Genomic DNA, 22,730 nt, shown 5'->3' on the forward strand with positions numbered 1-22,730 from the left:
AGCTTAATATTCATTGGAATAGGAACCAACCAGAAGTTACATTATGTAGAAACTAAGCCTGAGAAAGAATTCACTTGCTCCCTTAGGCTGTTAGGTCTTAACTCGACTGTGGCTCTTCTCCCAAATTACCCCTGTTGCAAGAGCCATAGGCTTTCCATCCCAGCCTCAGTAAGAAAAAAGAGAATTTGTTTGAGGGACGTTTATATCAGTGGCAGGAAATATATATCCCACTGGAATAATGGGGCAGGGGAGAATTCTGAATGTAGATTACAAGAAGTAAAAATTGCCAGATAAAAGAGAAGGCAAGTGTTTTCTCCAGAGGGGAAAGAGAGCTCATCCATTCCTCCCTCATCAAAACATATCTGTCCTCTGTCTCCTTTCAGAGACTTGCAAGTGGTGAAATGTTTCTGAGGAACCACCTTGGGAGTGAAGGGATGACCTTCACAGAAGTATATGAAAAAGATGGCTCCCAGAAATAGCAGTGCCATAACCCAAGGTCTTCCCTCTGTAATGGTAGGAATTTCCATTACATTGTGGGTAACTTTCTCTTCCATCGATGTAATTAAGAGATATAGTCCCCCAACAGAAGGCTCTCCCAGCTAGGGTCCTGCCTTATTTTTTTCCTTTCCACATTTCTTTTCTAGTTTTTCTCTGTCACCCAATAGTACATTGAAACATTGAGGTATTTTATTTATCTCCCAAAGACCTTGCGTATGAAATCCATAATTCATTCCCCCACCTCTAGCAGGTACTTTCCCAGTCAGAGAAACACACACACCCCTTCATTGTTTAATAGCAGCAACAAGCCTCTTCTTCATAAACCTGGGAATAAAAAGCCATGGTCTTTGCCCTAATTGAGTTTAGAGTCTAATCACAGAGACCAACCAGGCACAACTGAGAAAAAAGAAGTACATCCCATGAACATTTTTTCCTACAGTTGCTACAGAAACGGAGAATCAGAAGGTCATCGTACACTGAAATGTTTAAGAAAACTTTCAGTTTTTAAAAGAATAGAATCAGAGTCCATTCAAGTGCAACACAGGGAGAGGGATTTTGAAGATACCAAAAAACAAACAACCCATAGAATTGAGATTGGAGAGTCTCTCTCTCTCTCTCTCACACACACACACACACACACACACACACACACTCATACACTCATACTCCTCACTTGGCTCATTTGCTCATGCAATATGTTGTTGTTAGGTGCTGTTAAGTCAGTTTACCGGAACAGATAACCAGGTCTTTTCTCCTGTGGGGCCGCTGGGTGCGTTTGAACTGCCAACCTTTCGGTTAGCAGCTGAGCACTTAACCATTGCACCACCAGGGCTACTTCATGCAGTATGGGTCAGGGTTAAAGTATTCAACAGCTTGTTCCAGGGTGAAGCCCCTGCATCACTCACTGCCTCTAATGCTCACTGCCCTATTCTACTGATCCCCACACTTCTACCTTCAGCCCTAGACTCCAGTCTTTTCTTTAGCAACCCAAGGCCCCAGAGGAGTCAGCAAGAATAAGACAAATACAAATATTGGATATTTAAATGAACATTTACTTTGTGCCAGGCACAGAGCTAAGTTATCTCTTATCATTACTACTCCAAATAATTTAACTCCCATTTTAGTTTGGAAACCCTCGTGGTATAGTGGTTAAGTGCTATGGCTTCTAACCAAAAAGGTTGGCAGTTAGAATCCACCAGATGCTCCTTGGAAACTCTATGGGGCAGTTCTACTCTGTCCTGTAGGGTCTCTATGAGTCAGAATAGACTTGACTCCAACAGGTTTTTGCTTTTTGGTATAAGAGTTTACTATGTACCAGGCAGCCAGGAACTTTGCTAAGAACTTTTCATGCATAGTATCTCATTTAATCCTCATGACAACCCTGGGAGGTAGGTAATATTATTACAGGTAGTCCCCAACTTGAGATGTATTCAAGTTATGAAGAACTGCACTTACGACTGTTTTTTTTTATACATCTTATCATTAGTAATATGTACTATATACAATGTTGTAGCATATAATTTGCTGATGTTATCATTCTCTGTATGTTTATATGTAATGTTTCCAACCCCCAAAGACAAATAAAGATTGGATTTATAAAGATACTGATAACAAAAGGCAATAATAATGAAAACTTAAAAAAAAAGATGTATTCAACTTACATCAGAACCAACTTATGATAGAGTCATTGGAACAGAATCCCATTGTAAATTGGGGACTACCTGTATTCTCATTTTACAGATGAAGAATCTGAGGCCAGAGAAGTAAAAGGACTTGTCCAAAGGCACTTTTCTAATAAGTCGCAGAGCCAGAATTTGACCTTAGGTTTGTCTAACTCCAGTCTATGTACACACCAGAAACTAAAACCAAACCGAACCCACTGCCATCGAGTTGATTCTGACTCATAGTGACCCTATAGGACAGAGTAGAACTGCCCCATAGAGTTTCCAAGGGGCGCCTGGTGGATTCGAACTGCCGACCTTTTGGTTAACAACCATAGCTCTTAACCACTATGCCACCAGGGTTTCCGTATATACCAGAGACTCTGTAATATGGTGGTTAGAGTAGGGATCAGCAATTTTTTTCTGTAAAGGGCCAAATAGTAAATATTTTAGGCCATGTGGTCTCTATTGCAACTACTGCCATTGTAGTGCAAAAGTAGCCATAGGTGATATGTAAACAAATAAATGTGGCTGTGTGCCAATAAAACTTTATTTATAAAAACAGGTAATTGGCTGGATTTGGCCCACAGGCTGAAGTTTGATGACCCTTGGGTTAAAGCATCAACACTGTACTCAAATAGACCTGGGTTCAAGACCTGGCTCTCACCACTAACTAGACAAGTTCTTTAGTTTCTCTGTGCCTCAGTTTCTTCATCTGTAGAACAGCAATACGATCTCCCTCACGGAGTCATCGTGAGGAGTAAATGAATGAGTAAATACAAAGAGCCTGGTACATAGTAAAATGCTCAATACACTGCTATTATTAAAAGCCCACCACAGCCTGGTCCTGAGAAGGAAGGAGAAAGGACAGAGGTTCAGATAGGTATCACTCTCTTGAAAATCAAGTCACCAAGACTGCCATGTCCTTGAAATTCAGCAGAAATAATTACCCCCTCAGGATTTCACATAATTTCATTCTCCCTTCAGCTACATGAACTTTGTTCTTTTGTAAGTTTACTTTCCTGTTTTAGTAATTAGTGAGAAAGTCTCCTGGCATTTGTTGTAGCTCCTTACAGGCCCTGGGAACCCCATGATGGAAGGGCAAGAAAATTATTTTCTCATTATTTGTCACATACCTTTTTCAGGAATGAGATTGAGATTGTGGCTCCTGGAGTCAGGGGCAATTGCTTTAGTCACACATGTGCCCCAAGTACCTGGCATGGGGTCTGGCACAGAGTACATGCTCAGTAAGTGTTGCTGGCTTAATTGAGCTGGCTTCAGGTGGCCCTGTCTGGAAACAGAAAGAAAGTGACTTCTTAAAAGCCCTCCAAGCATTGGGGATCCCTCCTTTCTCCACAAGAGAGTGTATGGGAAAGACAGTTATAGGAGGCGTGGGATGATTGGGAGGGTAGGGAAGCACTGAACGTCCTGCTCCTGAGTGACATTAAGCACACAGGAACCAAGCTGCACTGGTCTCTGTAGGCCATGCTCCTGAATAAGTACCCAGTGAAAGCCACTCTGAGCAAACATTTTGCTTGAAGCCAAAACTATATCCATGGAATCTTCTATATCAGCTTTAAAAGGACCCCCTGAAACACCTTAGCTTGCCAGCCAGCCCCCAAAAAACCATCCTTTCTACAATCCTGACTTCCGAATCTCTCTCAATAAAAAATTCTCTTCTTTATCTACCGAGTTGTCTCGCTTCCTCTAAAATTGTGTCTTGCATAATAATCCAGTTTCCATTCTGGAATTTGTCAGAGTTATTTATAGGATCCTACTATACAATGAGGACTGTACTGAATCCAATTGGATGTACTTCTCCAATACACTATCCCCTCACCAACCCTGCCCCTAGTACCACCACCATCAGTCTCATTTTCAGAACTTAGTCTAGTAACTGGCATGACAAAACACACTCAGAATATTCAGCGGAATTGATAATGGAAGCAGTGTTGATGCATGCAAACTCCACCTAAAGGCAAGAACAATGTCAAAAAAGCTTCAAGACTATATATCCAGGAACCAGTGATTCTCCAACTCATAATAATTACAATAATCATAATGATAAATAGCTAACAGTTATTGAATACTTCCTCATTTAATCCTCACAATAATCCATGATGAACAATGATAGTAATAACATTTATTTCCTAAACACCAAGCACTGAGTCAATTTTTGTAATCCTCATAATGATCCTGTGACGTGGGTTATTATTAGCATCCTCATTTGCATATGAGGAAACCTAGGGCCAAATTGATTAAGAAACTTGCCCAAGCTCACCCAGCCAGGAAGTGGTGGAGCTAGGAACTGAACAAAGATCTGTTTGGCCACAAAGACTATGCTCCTGACCATACTACGCTATCTTAGTAGAAACACCTTTTGGAATGCAGCGTTATGCTAACAACAATGTATGAGGAACACCATCTTCCATTTGTTTGCTGTTTAGAACGTTTCAAAGAACTTTCCTATCCATAATCCCATTTGATACAGTACCCTGTGAGGAGGGCAGGGCAGGTGGCAGCACCATCCACTGCACAGATAAAGATCCAAACACAAAGACTTGCCCCCAGACCCATCAAAAAAACAAACCTGTTGCCATCGAGTCAATTCCAACTCATAGTGACCCTCTAGGACAGAGGAGAATCGCCCCATAGGGTTTCCTAGGCTGTAATCTTTATGGAAGCAGACTGCCACATGTTTCTCCCGTGGAACTGCTGGCTGGTTCGAACCACCAACCTTTCAGTTAGCAGCCAAGCACTTAACAATTGCGCCACCAGGGCTCCTTCAAGTCCCGCCACAGAGGCCAAATCGGAGTCAGAGTTCAATATATATGTTTTCAAAATATGTTCTGTAGTACATTGTTGTTGTTAGCTGCCGTGAAGTCGGCCCCTGACTCATTGTGACCCCATGCACAATGGAACAAAATGCCATCCCCACAATCAGTTGTGCTTGGGGCCATGGTGCCATAGGATTTTCACTGGCTGACTTTCAGAGGTAGGATCACCAGGGCTCTCTTCCTAGTCCATCTTAGTCTGGAAGCTCCACTGAAACCCATTCAGCATCATAGCAATAGGCAAGCCTCCACTGACAGATGGGTGGTGACTGCACATGAGGTGCATTGGCCAGAAGTGAACCCAGGTCTCTGGAATAAAAAAAAATTTTTTTTTTCTGGAATGGAAGGTAAGAAATATACCACTGAACCATGAGTGCCTCATTCTTTTGTATAAGTAGGGAGTTAACTTTCCTCTACCTACTTTATTCTGATTTGATGCTGCAGATTTGAAAGGAAGTGGGAACCACTCACTTAGCAACCCACAACAGGCTATGAAACTTCCAGCCAAGCCTTGTTTTAAATGTGAAAACTACTTGCTCATACCTGATTTAGTCTTCCAGGCATCCTAACCCCTCAGGATCTGCAGTACTTGAATATATCCTGTGTCTCGAAAGAAAAATGTGGGGGGGAACCTTGGTCCCTTAAAAACTGGATACATTGAAGGCATGAACAATTCTCACCATACATTTCTCCACTTAAAAAATATTTTTTGACCACAAGATAACTTCTAAAGCTAAGAGAGGGATTTAGCAAAATTGCAGAGTATAAGGTCAACAAACAAAAATCCATGGGATTTCTATACACCAGCAATGAGAAATCAGAAAGAGAAATTAGGGAAACAATTCCATTTACAGTAACATGAGAATAAGATACCTAGGAAAAAAATCTAACCAGGGATGTGAAGGACTTATACAATGAAAACTATAAAACATTGATGAAAGAAATCAAAGAAGACTTAAATAAATGGAAAAATGTTCCAAGTTTGCTGATTAGAAGATTTAATATTGTTAAGATGTTGATACTACCCAAAGCAATCTATAGATTCAATGCAATTGTGATTAAAATTCCAACAGTCTTCTTTACAGAAATAGAAAAACCAATCCTCAACGTTATATGGAATGGCAAGAGGCCTGGAATAGCTAAAACAATGTTGAAAGAGAAGAACAAAATAGGAGGACTCACACTTCCTGATTTTAAAACATACTTTACAGCTACAGTAATCAAAACAGCCTGGTATTGGCATAGCAATAGACACACAGACCAGTGGAACAGAATTGAGAGTCTGGAAATATATCCACACCTATGGTCAACTGATTTTTGACAAGGGTGCTAAGTCCATTCAGTGGGGAAAGAAGAGTCTCTTCAATAAATGGTGGTAGGAAAATTAGATTTCCACATGCAGGAAAATGAAACAGGATTCATGCCTCACACCACACACAAAAACAAATTCAAAATGGATTAAAGACCTAAGTGTGAAAACCATAACCATAAAATTCATAGAAGAAAATGCAGCGGCAATGCTCTAAGGCCTAACTTTCAACAATGGATTATCTAACAAAACAACAAAAAACACAATAAATAAATGGGACCTCATAAAAATTAAAAACTTTTGTTCATCGAAAGACTTTACCAAAAAAGTGAAAAAACAAAGCTACTAAATGGGAGAACATCTTCAGAAAACACATATCTGACAAGAATCTAATAATGAAAATATATATAAAACTTTGACAGTTTAACAACAAAAAGGCAACTAAGTCAATCATAAAATCGGCAAAAGACTTGAATAGACATTTCACCAAAGAGGACATTCAAAAAGTCAGTTGTTCGAATCCACCAGGCACTCCTTGGAAACTCTATGGGACAGTTCTACTGTGTCCTATAGGGTCCCTATGAGTTGGAATCGACTTGACCGCAACAGATTTGGTTTAAGATTTTAAAAAAAGAAAAAAAATGTTGGCGAGGATGTGAGGAAATTGGAACCCTTACCCATTGGTGGTAGGAATGCAAGATGGAAAAGCCATTATGGAAAAAACAGTGTTGTGGTTCCTCAAAAAACTAATAACAGAACTACCATATGGCCCAGCAATTCCGCTTCTAGGTATATACCCAAAGGGCTTGAAAGCAGAGACTCAAACAGAGACTTGAACACTAATGTTCATTGCAGCATTATTCACAAGAGCCAAAATGTGGAAACAACCGAAATGCCCATCAACAGATGAATGGATAAACAAAATGTGGTACATACATACAATGGAGTACTACTCAGCCGGTAGGAGAAATGAAGTATTGATACATGCTACAGTATGGATGGAGCTTGAAGATATTGTGCTGAGCAAAATAAGCCAGTCACAAGAGGACAAATATTGTATGATCTCACTTATATAAAAAGACAAGAAAAGGCAAGTGTATAGAGACCAAGGTTTATTAGTGGTTACCAGGGCAGGAGGGAGGGGGAAAAGGGGAGTTAATGGTGATGGAAAAACCTCATTGATTAAGGGTACAATTGCCCAGCCGATTAATGTAATTGCTGTCAATAAGTTGTACACCTGTAAAAAGTTGAATTGGCAAAAGTTGTGTGATAGATATATTTACAACAATAACAAAAAAAAGAATAGCTACGGAGAGGCGTGAGCTACTTGGATCAGGTGGACACTTGAGACTATGTTGGCATCTCCTGCCTGGAGGGGAGATGGGAGGGTAGAAGGGCTTAGAAGTTGGCAAAACAGACACAAAAAGAGAGAGTGGAAGGAGGGAGCGGGCTGTCTCATGCGGGGGAGAGTAATTGGGAATATGTAGCAAGGTGTATAGAAGTTTTTATGTGAGAGACTGACTTGCTTTGTAAACTTTCACTTAAAGCACAATAAAAATTACTTAAAAAAAAAGAATAGCTGCTGAGGCTGCTTATGTACAACCAAACACATCTCGGGATTTGGTTCCTTGGTTTGGAGGTTTAGAGTCACGGGTTCATGAGACATCCCAGTTAATTGGCCTAATAACGTTTAGTGCTTCTGTTCTACCTCCTAGTTCATCATATGGTGCCTGGGTTCTTAAAAGCTTGCAAGTGGGAATCCAAGGCACAGCAACAGAAAAAGGAGAGTCAGGAACAGGAGGAGGGTATAGTATGTGTGGCTAATTGCCTCCATGAACAACTGCCTCCTTTGCCATGAGACCAGAAGAACTGGATGGTGCCTGGCTACCATTACTGAACGTTTTGATCAAAGATTCCATAGAAGAATCCTGATCAAAAGGGGGAAAATGTAGAAAAGAATTCCAAATTTTCATGGACTCTAGACTTCCTGGAGCCATAAAGATTGGATGAACCCTGAAACTATTGCCCTGAGATAATCTTTAAACCTTAAACCAAAAATATCCCCTGAAATCTTCTTCAACAAACCAAACAACAGTTTAGCTTAACTAGTAAATACTAAAAAGGCCTTGAGCATTATGCTCTTTTAAGAACTATCTATATGGGATCAAATTGACAACAAGAACTTGAAAGATTAGATAGGAACCCTAGGTGGCAGTGAGTTTATGTTAATGAGGGAGGAACAACTCAGAAAAGGAAGGTGAGAATGGTTGCACAAATCAAAGAACGTCATCAATGACACTAAATTGTACACGTAGAAACCGTTGAATTGGTGTAAGTTTTATTGTGTATATTCTCAACAAAAACAACAAAACAAATAAAATTTAGGGGAAAAAGTATTGAACAATTGTTGCTGTTGGGTCCTGTCGAGTCGATTCTGACTCAACAGTGACCCCATGTGACAGAGCAGAACTGCCCCATAGGGTTTCCTGGGCTGTAATCTTTACAGGAGCAGATCACCAGGGCTTTCTCCTGCAGAGCACCTGGGTGGGTTCAAAATGCCAACCTTTCAGTTAGCAGCCTAGTGCTTAACCGTTGTGCCCAGGCCTCCTTTATTACAGGTCCCCAGTACCTTATCTGCAATTCCAAAATCCACCAAGTTCTGATAAATGTTTTTTTTTAAATAAATTTGCTATAGAAATTCATATGGTGGCAAAACCTGACATGAACTTAATGAGGCAATTTTTGGTCTTTATCCCATTGAGTCTAAGCATTCATAGGTTTCACTGATTATAGTAGGGTTGCTAGATAAAATATAATTTCCACATTTGGTTGGATTACCTTTCTTGGGAATAGGCATAAATATGGATCTCTTCCAGTCAGTTGGCCAGGAAGCTGTCTTCCATATTTCTTGGCATAGACAAGTGAGCACCTCCAGCGCTGCATCCGTTTGTTGAAACATCTCAACTGATATTCCATCAATTCCTGGAGCCTTGTTTTTCGCCAATGCCTTCAGAGCAGCTTGGACTTCTTTCAGTACCATTGGAAGAGATCCATATTTATGCCTATTCCCAAGAAAGGTGATCCAACCGAATGTGGAAATTATAGAACAATATCATTAATATCACACGCAAGCAAAATTTTGCTGAAGATCATTCAAAAATGGCTGCAGCAGTATATCGACAGGGAACTGCCAGAAATTCGGGCTGGTTTCAGAAGAGGATGTGGAACCAGGCATATCATTGCTGATGTCAAATGGATCCTGGCTGAAAGCAGAGAATACCAGAAGGGTGTTTACCTGTGTTTTATTGACTATGCAAAGGCATTCAACTGTGTGGATCACAACAAATTATGGATAACATCGTGAAGAACGGGAATTCCAGAACACTTAATTGTGCTCATGAGGACCTTTACATAGGCCAACAGGCACTTGTTCGGACAGAACAAGGGGATACTGATTGGTTTAAAGACAGGAAAGGTGTGCGTCAGGGTTGTATTCTCTCACCATACCTATTCAATCCGTATGCTGAGCAAATAATACGAGAAGCTGGACTGTATGAAGAAGAACGGGGCATCAGGATTGGAGGAAGACTCATTAACAACCTGCATTATGCAGATGCACAACCTTGCTTGCTGAAAGTGAAGAGGACTTGAAGCGCTTACTAATGAAAATCAAAGACCACAGCCTTCAGTATGGATTGCACCTCAACATAAAGAAAACAAAAATCCTCACAACTGGACCAATGAGCAACATCATGATAAATGGAGAAAAGATTGAAGTTGTCAAGGATTTGATTTTACTTGGATCCACAATCAACATCCATGGAAGCAGCAGTCAAGAAATCAAAAGACACATTGCATTGGGTCAATCTGCTGCCAAGGACCTCTTTAAAGTGTTGAAGAGCAAAGACGTCACCTTGAAGACTAAGGTGCGCCTGACCCAAGCCATGGTATTTTCAATCACATTATATGCATGTGAAAGCTGGACAATGAATAAGGAAGACTAAAGAAGAATTGACGCCTCTGAATTGTGGTGTTGGCGAAGAATATTGACTATACCATGGACTGCCAAAAGAACGAACACATCTGTCTTAGAAGTACAACCAGAATGCTCCTTAGAAGCAAGGATGGTGAGAGTGCATCTTACATACTTTGGACATGTTGTCAGGAGGGATCAATCCCTGGAGAAGGACATCATGCTTGGCAGAGTACAGGGTCAGCAGAAAAGAGGAAGACCCTCAACGAGGTGGATTGACACAGTGGCTACAATAGGCTCAAGCATAATAACGATTGTAAGGATGGCCCAGGACCGGGCAGTGTTTCGTTCTGTTGTGCACAGGGTCGCTATGAGTTGGAACCGACTCGACGGCATCTAACAACAACAACAACAAGCTAGATAAAATACAGCACACCCAAATAAATTTAAATTTCAGCTACACAATGAATATTTTTTATTGTAAGAATGTCCCAAATATTGTCTGGGACATACTTATACTAAAACATTATTTGTCATTTAGCTGGAATTTGGGGAGTCCTGTATTTTTATTTGCTAAATCTGGCAACCTTAATTATGGGCACTGCCCCAAACCCCACTGAGGATATTATCTAACATATGGCATAGGCAGCATGTTACTGTTCTAAAATCTGAAATATTTAGAATTGAAAAACACACCTGGCCCCAGGGGTTTGGAATCAGAATTGTGGACCTGTGGACGGGTAGCATTCTTCCAGAACTAGGCTTAGCACTGTCTCGGACCCCAGTTCTCAAAGAGCAACTACCTATCAAAGATATACTATCCGACTCGGTTGCCTCTTTGGCTCTCATTAGATTTTCTTAACCCCTGGTCTGTTCCACGTGTCATTAGCTTGATTAATGGTTTATCCCTCTTTGCTTTGATGTTTTTATTCCTTAAGGTATTTCTCCTTCTAGCCACCTGATGCAAACCAGTAGTATTGCAACTCTCAGCTGACCTGATCACACCCCGTATAACCTCATACTCGATTTTAGTGAATTTCCAGGCTCTCCTCTAAAATTGGCCTGGCAGTTGCCCTGCTGTTTTACTTGCTTTCTCCCTGGTGAGAAGTTTTCCGATACAGGCCCCCTTCCTTTTAGAGCTCTCCCCAACCCCCACAACCCCATTTTTTGGAATAGCAAGTGAGCGCCCACCGCCCTCTGCTGCCATCTCATGGCTAGAATAAGCCACTGCATTGGACTTAATTCAGGCGCACTATACCTGGTGGCCTAATGGTTAAGTGCTAAGGCTGCTAACCAAAAGATCTCAGTTCAATCCACCAGGCGCTCCTTAGAAACACTATGGGGCAGTTCTACTCTGTCCTATCAGGTCACCATGAGTCGGAATTGACGCCACAGCAACGGGTTTGGTTTTTTGTTTTATAGGGTCGCTATGAGTCGGAATCGACTCCAGGGCAACAGGTTTGTTGTTGTGGGTTTTTTTAGTTGCTTGTCAGGAGCCCTGGTGGTGCAGTGGTTAAGAGCTCGGCTGCCAACTAAAAGGTCAGCAGTTTGAATCCACCAGCTGCTCCTTGGAAACCCTATGGGGCAGTTCTACTCTGCCGTATAGGGTCGCTATGAGTCTGAATTGACTCAACAGCAAAGAGTTTGTTTTTTTGGTTATTTGCTTGTCAAAGATCTCTGGTGGCACAGTGGTTAAAGCGCTCAGCTGCTAACTGAAAGGTCGGAGGTTCGAACCTACCAGCCATTCTATGGGAGAAAGATGTGGCAATCAGCTTCAGTAAAGACTACAACCTCGGAAACCCCACGGGGTAGTTCTACTCTGTCCTATAGGCTTCCTATGAGTCAGAATCGACTCAACAGCAACAGTAATGGGTTTTAGTTGCTTGTCAAGGAGCCCTGGTGGCTCATTGGCTAAGCACTTGGCTACTAATCAAAAGGTCAGCAGTTCAAACCCACCAGCACAACAAGTTGCTTGTGAGAGTCCCTGGGTGGTGCAAATGATTAACTTGGCTGGCTGCTAATAGAAACGTTGAGGTCTGAATCTACCCAGAGGCACCTTGGGAGAAAGACCTGATGATCTACTTCCAAAAAATCAGCCACTGAAAATCCTATGGCGTACAGTTCTACTCTCACCCACATGGGGATGCCATGAGTCAAAACTGACTTGATGTCCACCGGTTTTTGTTGCTTTTCAGAGCCCATCACCTCCACCACAGGAGAAATATATATCTGCCAAGGAATCCCGTTTAGCCAATTCCAATTTTTGTGCATACAAATGGAAAATTATATACATTTTAATAGGTGTTCTAAAACAAAGTTTTCACCTTCTTGACTCACTTTTCTCCATTTAGTTCAAGGTTAGTGAGTCTCAGCTCCAGGTTGAAATTAGGTTATGACTTCCAGTTGACTTATTTTGTGATCTGCACCTGTGTTGCCACTGATATTGGCAGCCCATCATGGGAACCAAGTCCACTAGCTAATTGCAACAACAAAACCAGCTGAATACAAAATATTTCAGTAATTCCTGGGTAAGCACACATCTCCTTTTCTCATAAAATTCACCATGAATTAGCGATCTGAATGGGTAAAAATCAAATTGTGTTCGACAGAGACTACATGTAAAATGCAGGGGCTATTTCTAATCATAATCTGAGCCTAAACTTTTACCAAAACCTATTTTTTGGTCTCAAGTGTCCGCTGCAGTGGTGAAAAGCTGCACTGCTTAAGGAAAGCATGGCTCAGCAAGCTCACTGCAGTGGCAAGGGAAGGAAGGTGCTTTGAACATCTCTCCCTCTTCAGGAAATTTTTCATTTTCACCAATTTCCTTTTGAACGTTTTTCTCCTTATCAGAGCCCAGTTTGACTGGCAACTACAAAACAAACAAACACAACTCATTCTATCTCTGGACAATTCTCATGAGCTGCTTTTTTTTTTTAATATACCCTTGCACACAACTGGACAACCTTTTGAAGAGGTGACATCTCATGTTGTGTATATTTCAATGTGCAGCCATTCACTGAGGGAGCAGGAGGAGGCTCTGGAAAGATAAGGAGACTTCTTCAAACTACCGAGAAAGGTCCTTATCTCAGATCTTGCCATAGCCAGTAAACTGCTTTTTCTTCCTGACCCTCACCTTCTATGGAGCCCTGGTGGTGCAACGGTTAAGCACTAGGCTGCTAACTAAAAGGTCAGTGGCTCAACCCCAGCAGCAGCTCCTTGATCTAAAAAAATATATATATATTTTTTTCTCCCATAAAAATCAAAATGGTCTCCATCGGCATGGCACCTAACAACAACAATGTCATCCTCTCCCCTGGGGTAAAGTCGACTCATTCTCACCTTTTATTTTTTCTTTCCATCCAAATAGACTAAACGAAGAAGTATTTACAGATGTTAAGTCCCACAGCTTGAAAGTCAGCTGATGTCTTTTAGGAAACATATACAAAGATAACTCATTACCAATTACTTCTGAGAACAACGGTTGAAAGTTACCAATAACATTCAGAGGTTTGTACTTTACAAACCTTCCAGTCTCACCTATTGCACTTTTTGTATACACCTAACCATTTAAAATCACCTGGAAATCACCAGCTATGTGACTGAAATGTGACTTGTTTTATCCTCATCCACTTTTTCCCTGCTGAAGGCCTCCGTGACAGGGAGCAGGATAGGTTGAGAAGGGTTAAGAAAGATTTGTTTCCTCTCACCATCACCTGTTCCTAGTGGAGACACTGGACAGTCACTGTTGCTGGCTTTTCTCTCTGCTTCACAACCTGACTTACTTCTCAAAAGCCCAGCTCCACCCCCAGATCTTCTGCTTATTTTACCAGTGGCAGTCCAGTTGACCTCAACTCATGGCAACTTCGTGTGTGTCAGGGTAGAACTATGCTCTGTGGGGTTTTCAACAGCTGATTTTTCAGAAGTAGATCACTAGGCCTATCTTTCAAGGCACCTCTTGGTGGACTCAAACCTCCAACCTTTTGGTTAGCAGCCAAGTGAGCGTGTTAACCATTTCCACCACCCAGGAAGGCCCCTTGTGTTCCTAGGAGAGGATTTGTAACTCATTTTCCATTGCCTCCTCAGGGAGTGGTGACTCAGTCAATAACCAGTGAAGTCTATCTTTAGCTCACTACTCTTAAATGAGCGCTTACTACAGCATTTGACCCACAGTAGGCACTCACATTTTAATTGTTGTTTTTACTATTATTAGTACTATTTAACTTCTCTGAGTCTCAGTTTTCTCATCTGTAAAGTGAGTATAATAATAGTACCAACTTCCTAGGTTAATTAATACATATAAAGTGCTCTTAAAAAAAGTATCCATACTGTGGTACCGACATACCATGGAATAGTACACAACGATAAAGAACAATGATGAATTCCTGAAGCATCTCACAATATGGATGAATCTGAAGGGCATTACGCTGAGTAAAATAAGTCAATTGCAAAAGGACAAATATTGTATGAGACCATTATTATAAAAAGGCAAGAATAAGTTTACACACAGAAAGAAACATTCTTTGATGATTACCAGGGATGGGAGGGGGAGAGAAGAGGATACACTAACTAGATAGTAGACGTGTTAAATCTGGTGAAGGAAAACGCAGTACACAATATGGGGGGTCAGTACAGCATGACCAAGGCAAAGGAAGCTACTGATAGATATGCAAGAATAAAGGGCAACTGTGGTAAATACTATAACATTACAATTCTGCAACAACGTAATAAACAATAATCTGTGAGTGGATACATAGGTAGGTATGTATGTTAAATAGGTGTGGGAGGACATATAGGAGGAAACCTGCATGCATATATAGGTATGGTTGTGGATATTTCTATATACATATCTGTAAGGGCCACATGTATATTCATATATACAGTAGAGCACACAGGGGGCATAGTCATGGAAAGTTCTTAGGCATAACCAAACACCTTGCGGGACTGAGCTACTGGGCTTGAAGGCTAAGGACCATAGTGTTGGGGAACATCTAGGTCAATTGGCATAACGTAGTTCATAAAGATAATATTCTACAGCCTAGTTTGGTGAGTAGTGTCTGGGGTCTTAAAAGCTTGCGAGTGGCCATCTAAGATACAACTATTGGTCTCTTCCCATCTGGAGCAAAGGAGTATGAAGAAAACCAAAGACTCAAGGAAGCAATTAGTCCAAAGGACTAATGGCACACATGAACCATAGCCTCCTCTAGCCTGAGACTAGAAGAACTAGATGGTGTCCAGCTACCACTACCGACTGCTCTGACCAGGATCACAATAGAGAGTTCCAACTAGAAAGGGTAAAAAATATAGAACAAAATTCAAATTCATAGACTTTCTGGTCTGATAGAGACTGGAGGAACCCCCAAGACTATTGCCCTAAGACAACCCACTAACATGGAACTGAAAGTCACTCCTGGAGGTCACCTTTCAGCCAAATAATAGCAGGCATATAAAATAAACAATAACAGCCATGAAGAACATGCTTATTAAAACAACAAACTATACGAGACCAAAAGGGCCACGTTTGTCCAAAAGCAAAGATGAGAAGGCAGGGAGGAGCAGGGAAACCGGAAGAATGGAAACAGGGAACCCAGGCTGGAAATGAGGAGAGTGCTGACACTTTGGTATGTTTGCAACCAATGTCCCAGAACAATTTGTTGGAAAACTAATCTGCTGTGTAAATATTCACCTGCTAAAGCACAATAAAATGTTTAAAAATTAAAGTATCCGGAACATAGGAGGTGCTGCATACATTTGATCTGTGACTATTTTTTTTTATTATGTCTATTACTAGAGACATGCCTTGAAGGCACACAGAATTAGGGGTGGAAAGAGAAGCAGGTATGTTTGGGGGCTTGGTGGGGGGACAGTTCTCCTTGGGTATATGCTTAAAATACATTTGAGCAGCCAAAGGGAAATGCCCACTGGGCAGTTGAACATGTGGGTCTGGAACTTTGGAGAGAGGAAGAGAAGACAATTTCCTCATTTTAAAACAAATAAAGTAAATTCTTACAAAGTCCTTTGGGGTATGAAATGACACATGAACTGTTTCTCTCCTTTAAGAAGCTTACCATCTGTTAAGGATTGCATTGTGTTACCCTAAAATTTATGCTGAAGTCCAAACTCCTGTACCTGTGAGCATGACCCTGTTTGGAAATAGGGCCTTTGAAGAGATTATCAGTTAACATGAGGTCATACCAGAGTAGGGTGGGCACAAATCTAATTTGAGTGCTGTCCTATAAAAGAGAAGAGACACAGAGAGACAGATAGAGGAAGGACTGTCATGTGAAGATGCATCTACATGCCAAGGAATGCCTCTGGCTATCAGAAGCTGGGAGAGGCAAGAAAGGATCTTCCCCCCTACAGAACTTTCAGAGAGACCATGGCCCTGCCAGTACCCCAAATTCATACTTCTAGCCTCCAGAACTGTGAGGCAATAAATTTCTATTCTGTTGTTGTTAGGTGCCGTTGAGTCAGTTCCAACTCATGGTGACACTATGTATAACAGCAAAACACTGCCCAGTCCTGCACCATCCTCACACTTGTTATGCTTGAGCCCGTTGTTGCAGCCAGTGTGTCAATCCATCTCATTGAAGGTCTTCCTCTTTTTCACTGGCCCTCTACTTTACCAAGCGTAATGTCCTTCTCCAGGGACTGATCCCTCCTGATGACATGTCCGAAGTGTACCAGACGTAGTCTCACCATCCTTGCTTCTAAGGATCATTCTGCTTGTACTTCTTCCAAGATAGATTTGTTTGTTCTTTTGGCAATCCATGATATATTCGATATTCTTTGCCAACACCACAATTGAAAGGCATCAATTCTTCAGTCTTCCTTATTCACTGCCCAGCTTTCATATGCATATAAGGCTATTGAAAACACCATGGCTTGGATCAGGCACACCTTAGTCTTCAACGTGACATATTTGCTTTTTACCACCTTAAAGAAGTCTTCTGCAGCAGATTTGCCCAATGTAATACATCGTTTGATTTCTTGACTGCTGCTTCCATGGGTGTTGATTGTGGATCCAAGTAAAATGAAATCCTTAACAATGTCAATCTTTTCTCCATTTATCATGCTGTTGTTTATTGGTCCAGTTGTGAGGATTTTTGTTTTCTTTATGTTGAGGTGTAATCCATACTGAAAGCTGTGGTCTATTAAGTCACCTAATTTGCGGTACTTTGCTATATCAGCCCTGGAAAACAAGCACACCATCTAATAAAAAGGCTGAGTCATGGTTTCTGCATAGATGTGCAACACAAGGTAGGCTCTCAAGGGTGCCACAAGTGAGATGCAAAGTGGTCTGGGCTCAACGAGGAAGGAGAAATCACACCTGGCTGTGGCAATTAAGGAAAGCTTCTGGAAGGAAATGGCATTCTCTGATTTGATGATTCTCTGCAGCCTTTCCTTACTACTCTGTTACCTGCTGACTTTTCCCGTCTCTGAATGTCGATTTCTCAAGGCCTCTAGTCCGTGGTGCAGTGCCATATGATAAGGTAGTAAGCTTTTCTAAAGCTAAATGTATCCAATTTGAAGGACTGTCCTTTATTCTGCCCTTTCTTTCATAAAATGATGATAACAGGAGATCAAAGGGGTGCCAAATTTTGTGTCACTCCTTGGCAAAATCATCTCCCAATTTGGTGGGGGGTGGTTTTCACTGGTCTGTGAGAGCCAAACATCTGGGAGCCTGACACACTTACCATCTGTACTGCTTATGCGGACATCCAAACTCAAACCTCATAGTCCTGTTACGTGTTTCACATGAGTTAGGCAGGTCTCCCAATGAGATCCTGGAGACCAGACTCACTGTCAGTCTCGCTTGTCGTGACCCTCCCTCCATGCGCCACACAGAGCTGGGCACAGAGCAGGTGTTCAGAAATACTTGGTGAAAGGCCTAAGTTGAATCATGTTGATTTTGCAGTCCCTTGGCAGTGAGCAAGTCGAATTCTGTTCCACCTTGGCTTCAGCATGTGAATTAGGCATTAAAGCTGCCTGATTATTCAGACAGCTGTAGAAACAAAAGTCTCATACAAAAGACTAGTGAGGGGCTAGAGAGATAATTCTCCTCACTGACGTGGAATGAAGTCAGAGCACTGACTGCTGAGGTGAAATCAAAGCTGTTTTCCTAGTTGTCTGGGGGAGGGGTAGGCTCTTTCCAGTAGAACATGACATTATTCCGATCATGAATTATTCCTAGGAAGCACAAAGAACCATTGAGCCCCTCCATTTAAAACACAGCTTTATGTAAACAATAAAAGCCAGGGTTTTTCCAAAAGTCTTATGCAGTTTTATGTGTGTGTATATATATATATATATATATATATATATATATATAATTTTCAGCCCTTGGCTGGGAGCATTAGAGTGTTAGAGAAATGAAGCATTGCAGAGGGAAAAATCCAACCACTATAGCAAAGGCCCTGGCGGGTTTGTAGAGAAAAGATTTGGACAGGTTGAAAAGGTGGGCCCCATACAGATCTGGCCTGCCGAAACCAGAATGCTAAGGTCTTCAGTGCCTCCCCCATGTCCTTAGCTATGCCTCAGTCCTCCCACCTTTCCTAGCTTGGCCCATCACTTTGCTGGCAAGCAGGTCCCTTACAGTTAGATAACTGGCTAATCTACTATACCCATTTACTACTCTAAACTGTTAATTTTAGTTAATAGTTTCATGTATTCCCCATTCCTATGAACATAATTATAACTTCAATGCCTTAACCCAGAGTGATAACTGATGTGGGTATTTCAATCACAGTGGCAAGGCCAGTGAGGAAGATATTGGGAAATGCAGCTTTCTGCATAGTTCAGATCATACCATTCATAGATTTCCAGAGAGTACAATATTTAAGAATTTGGTCTATGGAGTGAGCCAGTCTAGGGCTCCAGTGCTGGCTCCACGACTTACCAAGTACGTGATATTCGGCTCAATTTTGTCATCTGTAAAATGCGTATAATACTCTCACTTTAAGGTTTCTGTGAGATGATGCATATTAAACCTGGGTACAGTGCCTGACACGTTATAAGAGCTCAGTATATGACAGTTAGTCTGCTTGTGTTAAGAGTAGATTCTAGGAGGCGGGGCCAAGATGGCGGACGAGGTGGACGCTACCGCGGATCCCTCTTGCAACAAAGACTCGGAAAAACAAGTGAATCGATCACATACATAACAATCTATGAACTCTGAACAACAAGCACAGACTTAGAGACGGAAAACGAACAAATACAGGCAGACAGCGACCGTTTTCAGAACTAGGAGCCAGCGTACCAGGCAGGTGACCTTTGGAGCCCGATCTGGGGCAGAGCCCAGGGGGGCAGACGGCACAGACAAGGGGCCCAGCCATACCCCCCCCGAACCCATCCTGGGAGAGAGTCTAGCTGGTTGGTGAGGGCGACGGAGCAGCGCAGCCGGAGGGAGAAGCACCCGGGAGGCAGTGACTGATCTTGGAGCGGGGACAGCAGCGTCCCAGCCGGGGAGCCGTCCCGCTGGGAGTTTGGCGGGAAGCGGGCGGGGCGCGAGCGGGGGGGGGCGTCAGCTATATTTCCCTAAAGCGACCCCACGACCCCAGGGCGGGGACCTCACGTTCGTGCAGGGGGACGCCCACCCTGTTCGCGCGTGTGGTGCGGCGCACCGGAGGGAGAAGTCCCCAGGAGGAAGTGACAGGTCTCGGAGCGGGGAAAGCAGCGTCCCAGCCGGGGAGCCGTCCTGCTGGGATTTTGGCGAAAGCGGGCAGGGCGTGAGCGCGGGGTCCAATTATATTCTCCTGAATAGACCCTGGGGGCGGGCCCACCGGTTCGTGCGGGAAACACCCACTCAGTTTGCGCGAGCGGTGTGGCGCACCGGAGGGAGAAGTCCCCGGTTGGAGGTGACTGGTCTTGGAGTGGGGAGAGTAGCATCCCAACCGGGGAGCCATCCCGCCCGGATTTTGGCGGACGGGGGCGGAGCGTGAATGCGGTGATCAGCTCTATATTCTGTGGCGCTACACTCCTAGCTCTCTGATCCCTCACCCACCCTCCCCAGGCGGCTCCATTAACATCCGAATACCTGGAGCCAGAGGGACAATTCAGATAGGGATTTGACTGCATTTTTTTTAGCTGATTACCTGGAAAATCTAGTTTCCCAGTGATGGCTCGGAGACAGCAGTCCATATCAAACCACATAAAGAAACAGACCATGACAGCTTCTCCAACCCCCCAAACAAAAGAATCAAAATCTTTCCCAAATGAAGATACAATCCTGGAATTATCAGATACAGAATATAAAAAACTAATTTACAGAATGCTTAAAGATATCACAAATGAAATTAGGATAAATGCAGAAAAAGCCAAGGAACACACTGATAAAACTGTTGAAGAACTCAAAAAGATTATTCAAGAACATAGTGGAAAAATTAAGAAGTTGCAAGAATCCATAGAGAGACAGCATGTAGAAATCCAAAAGATTAACAATAAAATTACAGAATTTGACAACGCAATAGAAAGTCAGAGGAGCAGACTCGAGCAATTAGAATGTAGACTGGGACTTCTGGAGGACCAGGGAATCAACACCAACATAGCTGAAAAAAAATCAGATAAAAGAATTTAAAAAAATGAAGAAACCCTAAGAATCATGTGGGTCTCTGTCAAGAAGGATAACTTGCGGGTGATTGGAGTCCCAGAACAGGGAGAGGGGACAGAAAACACAGAGAAAATAGTTGAAGAACTCCTGACACAAAACTTCCCTGACATCATGAAAGACGAAAGGATATCTATCCAAGATGCTCATCGAACCCCATTTAAGACTGATCCAAAAAGAAAAACACCAAGACATATTATCATCAAACTTGCCAAAACCAAAGACAAACAGAAAATTTTAAAAGCAGCCAGGGAGAAAAGAAAGGTTTCCTTCAAGGGAGAATCAATAAGAATAAGTTCAGACTACTCAGCAGAAACCATGCAGGCAAGAAGGGAATGGGACGATGTATACAGAGCACTGAAGGAGAAAAACTGCCAACCAAGGATCATATATCCAGCAAAACTCTCTCTGAAATATGAAGGAGAAATTAAGATATTTACAGATAAACACAAGTTTACAGAATTTGCAAAAACTAAACCAAGACTGCAAGAAATGCTAAAGGAGATTGTTTGGCCTGATGACCAATAATATCAGGTACCAGCACAATACAAGGTCACAAAACAGAACACCCTGATATCAACGCAACTCAAATAGGGAAAGCACAAAAACAAACAAATTAAGACTAATTCTAAAAAATAAATAAATAAACAAAATAATACACATAACAGGAAATCATGGAAATCAATACATAAACGATCACAATAATCAAAAAGAGGGACTAAATATAGGAGACATTGAACTGCCAGATGGAGAATGATACAAGGCGATATAGAAGGATACAAGTTAGGTTTTTACTTAGAAAAATAGGGGTAAATAATAAGGTAACCACAAAAAGGAATATCAATTCCATAACTCAAGAAAAAAGCCAAGAAAAACGTAACGACTCAACAAACACAAAGTTAAACATTATGAAAATGAGGATCTCACAAGCTACTAAGAAAAAAGTCTCAGCACAAAAAAGTATGTGGAAAAATGAAATGGCCAACAACACACATGAAAAGGCATCAAAATGACAGCACTAAAAACTTATTTATCTATAATTACGCTGAATGTAAATGGACTAAATGCACCAATAAAGAGACAGAGAGTCACGGACTGGATAAAGAAACACGATCCATCTATATGCTGCCTACAAGAGACACACCTTAGACTTAGAGACACAAACAAATTAAAACTCAAAGGATGGAAAAAAATATATCAAGCAAAAAAGAAGAGGAGTAGCAATATTAATTTCTGACAAAATAGACTTCAGACTTAAATCCGCCACAAAGGATAAAGAAGGACACTATATAATGATAAAAGGGACAATTGATCAGGAAGACATAACCATATTAAATATTTATGCACCCAATGACGGGGCTGCAAGATACATAAATCAAATTTTAACAGAATTGAAAAGTGAGATAGACACCTCCACATTTATAGTAGGAGACTTCAACACACCACTTTCGGAGAAGGACAGGACATCCAGTAAGAAGCTCAATAGAGACACGGAAGACCTACTTACAACAATCAACCAACTTGACCTCATTGACTTGTACAGAACTCTCCACTCAACTGCTGCAAAATACACTTTTTTTTCTAGTGCACATGGAACATTCTCTAAAATAGACCACATATTAGGTCATAAAACAAATCTTTGCAGAATCCAAAACATCGAAATATTACAAAGCATCTTCTCAGACCACAAGGCAATGAAGCTAGACATCAATAACAGAAAAACTAGGGAAAAGAAATCAAATACTTGGAAAATGAACAATACCCTCCTGAAAAAAGACTGGGTTATACAAGACATCAAGGAGGGAATAAGGAAATTCTTAGGAAGCAACGAGAATGAAAATACTTCCTATCA

At 41.7% G+C, this 22,730-nt stretch overlaps 1 protein-coding gene across 1 annotated transcript in view; it reads left to right on the forward strand.

Moving 5' to 3' along the window:
- The window catches only part of TRPC5 (transient receptor potential cation channel subfamily C member 5), a 162,586-nt gene that overhangs the window by 74,296 nt on the left and 65,560 nt on the right, over positions 1 to 22,730 (forward strand). The window lies entirely within an intron of this gene.

The sequence above is a fragment of the Elephas maximus genome, chromosome X, assembly GCF_024166365.1.
Source record: "Elephas maximus indicus isolate mEleMax1 chromosome X, mEleMax1 primary haplotype, whole genome shotgun sequence".
Lineage (NCBI taxonomy): Eukaryota > Metazoa > Chordata > Mammalia > Proboscidea > Elephantidae > Elephas > Elephas maximus.